This window comes from Papio anubis, chromosome 18 (assembly GCF_008728515.1).
Source record: "Papio anubis isolate 15944 chromosome 18, Panubis1.0, whole genome shotgun sequence".
NCBI lineage: Eukaryota > Metazoa > Chordata > Mammalia > Primates > Cercopithecidae > Papio > Papio anubis.
In genome coordinates, this window is record NC_044993.1 from 13823623 (window position 1) to 13827251 (window position 3629).

Consider the following 3629-nt stretch of genomic DNA (forward strand, 5'->3'; position numbering starts at 1 on the left):
GATTATCTGATGTAAGAGGGTTGAACAGAAAAGAACATTTAAAAAAAGCAGAAAGTGTAGAGTGTGGTGAGGGGGAATGGGACTATGAAGAAAGAGATAATTAAGGTGTCAAAGATGGGTTTGCCTCCTGTATAGTTTTGTTTCCATGAAACCCGGTGACTGCAGCATTCAGAATTTCACCTCCCTGATAGAAAAAGCTTATCCCAGTAGGAATGAATAGTGTTAGAAAATATCATGCTTAGATTTGTGATGTCTTTATAGTGAACTGATTTAAGCTTAAGGGAACACAGTTACTATACAAAACAAAGAATTCAGTAGATGAGGACTTTGAAAATTTTATATATCTACCAGCATTTATGTTTTAGAACTTCAGACTGCCTCATGGAATGTTTCCATTTCTCAGAATAATGAAGCAGAAACAATTTTGGCCTCGGGCAGGTCCAGGGAAATCAAATCCACCTACCACCTAGATCTTCAGATCCACAACACACAGCAAGTTTCATGCCTGTCAACTGATGTGCCTTAAGGGAAAATTCTCCAACTCTTAGGTAGAAAACCACTGTTATAGAAGAGTGAGGATAGCTGGGGTTAATCTCCTACAAGTAAAATTGGTTGTTCCTTTTGCAAACACGCCAATGGTGCCATCTTTACAGAAGCAGGAAATGGAAGAAAGCAGTTACAGAGTTCACTTGTCTTTTAAAGAGGCTAGCTCACTTTATGTGTACTATCTGAGCACTTCCCAGTCAGAGGCTGGGGAGTAAGCCCTGTAAGGTAGATACACGCATGAAATCATTTCGTCTCGACCTACTATTCAATATGGTAGATACTAGAGTCAATTGCTCACTCACACTGACCATATTTCAAGGGCTTAATAATAATACATGTGGCCAGTAGCTACCATATTAAATAAAGCAGATATAGAACATTTTCATCAAAGCAGAAAGTGGTACACTAGTTGCCTTTAAAGCTGGGTAACATTATTACAAATTGCCAATGTTTCAGTAACTAATTTCTCCATGAAAAGCATTTAATAGCAAGTTTCCTTCCAATCTTACTGAAATTACATATGTTAAATTTTTAGGTCATAAAGTCTCAAAAGGAAAAAAAAATGTCTCTTTGCTCTTTATGGATAAATATTGAACTCAGTGAAATAAACCACTTAGATTGCTCACACATAATATTTTTGTGGTATATGTTGATACATCAAGGTGGTAAATAAAAGTGAAAGATTACATGCAGGGTAACTTACTAAAAGTATACAATCAATAGTCCTCTGAAACAAATTACTGTGCACGCTTCCATGTTCACTGTAGTATAATTCACAGTAGCCCAGATATGGAATCAAAGCGATCAGTCACCAAAGCGACCATCAACAAATGAATGGATTTTAAAAATGTGATCTATATACACAGTAGAATACTATTTCACCTTTAAAAAGCAGGAAATAGTGGCTCATGCCTGTAATTCCAGCACTTTGGGAGGCCCCGGCAGGTGGATCACAAAGTCAGGAGCTCAAGACCAGCCTGGCCAAGATGGTAAAACCCTGTCTGTACTAAAAACACAAAAATTAGCTGGGCGTGGTGGTGGGTACTTGTAATCCCAGCTACTTGGGAGGCTGAGGCAGAGAATTGCTTGAACCCGGGAGGCAGAGGTTGCAGTGAGCCGAGATCACACCACTGCACTCCAGCCCAGGCAACAGAGCAAGAGTCCTTCAAAAAAAAAAGGAGGAGGAGGAGGAGGAGAAGGAGAAGGAAGAATAAGAAGAAGAAGAAGAAGGAGGAGGAGGAGGAGGGAGGGAGGAGGAAGAAGAAGAGGAAGAGGAAGAAGAAGAAGGAGAAGGAGAAGGAGAGGGAGGAGGAGGAGGGAGGAGGGAGGAGGAGGAGGAGGAGGGAAGAAGAAGAAGAAGAAGAAGAAGAAGAAGAAGAAGAAGAAGAAGAAGAAGAAGAAGAAGAAGAAGAAGAGAAGAAGAAGAAGGAGGAGGAGGAGGAGGAGGAGGAAGAAGAAGAAGAAGGAGAAAGAAGAAGAAGAAGAAGAAGAAGAAGAAGAGGAGGAGGAAGAGGAAGACAGAAGAAAGAAGAGGAAGGGGAAGGGGAAGAGGAAGAGGAAGAAGAAGAAGAAGAAGAGAGGAGGAGGAGGAGGAGAAGGAGAAGGAAATGCTATCATTTGTGACAGCCTGAATAAACCTGGAGGACATTACGTTAAGTGAAATAAGTCAAACACAGAAAGGCAAATACTACCTGACCTCACTTATTTACAGATTTAAAAAGGTGAACTCAAAAGCAGACAGTAGAATGGTGGTTACCAGAGGCTGGAGAAAGGAAGGTTGAGGACAGTTGTTCAAAGGACACACAGTTGTAGTTAGGAGAAATATGTTCAAGAGATCCATTATACAACATGGTGACTATAGTTAAAAACACAAAATGGTGCAGATAGTAGGTCTTAACATAAAATATGGAATGGTGGTGACAAAGAATGGATGAAGGAAATACACATAATGGAATGGAATGGGAAGAAAAGTATATACAACTTTTCTTTGTCCATTTAAAATAAAAATAAATAAATGAAAAAATAGTGTGCACACTGTGGTCAAAATTTCAAATAACGTGGCATGGATATGAAAAAGAAAAGAAAAAAAAAAAACTCTAGCAAAACGAGGCCTAAACGTGAAACAAAAATGATGACAGTAAAGATTTAGAGAGCACAGTGGCCTAGGTGAATAAAATTGTGAAAAGAATGAGGCTGAGAGCAAAAGCTTTGAATTTCATCTCCTCTCACCCACTAGAGCAAATCATCAAATCTTTCTAAACCTTGGTATTTGCACTTCCCTTCCAGGTTGGTTGTGAATATTATGTGAGAATAATGAATGCTAAGCGTCTCACCCAATTTCTGTAACACAGTAAGGGTGTAACAAATGAGTGTCATTATTATTCATATAAAAATAAACTCAAGAAACCACTTTTAAAAACTTTCAAATACATTACACACATAATTATCATTGTAAATGTATTTGATGTCACTAAATGTTTATCCCAAACCAAAGGTTTAATATACGCTGCCTTAGATTTTAAAACATATATCATAGGTATGATACTTGCCACAGAGCACTGTGGTAAAATATTTTATTTGGTTCTTCCAAATTTCTATAGTATATTGCATATTTTTGGATGATGTTACCCCAGATCAATTTTTACACTAAAAAATTATATATTGAAATCCATTATATTCATGCTGTCTTTATTAAAAAGCTACCTACAAAGGCTACTGCGAGGGTGGGGAGGAGGTGGGGATGGTTAAAGAATAGTTTGAAAGGATGTACAAAAAATAGTTCAAAAGAATGAATAAGACCTAGTATTTGATGTGAACCTTTTTCAACTACAAAGTCCTTGCAAAATTATTTACTCTATTGAATGTCCAGGTTAAATTAAGAAAGTTGAAATTTTCCTGCAGAAGGACTTCATTTAAATACCATCGAATACAGATCCTCTATCAGATTATTACTTATTCTATTTCACATGATTGTGCTTTTTCTTAACTTCTTGTTTCTTATAAGTCATGAGACAATTTTTATGATACATGTATGAGATATTATTTATAATATATGTGTTATAGATAGATACAGAATATGTATA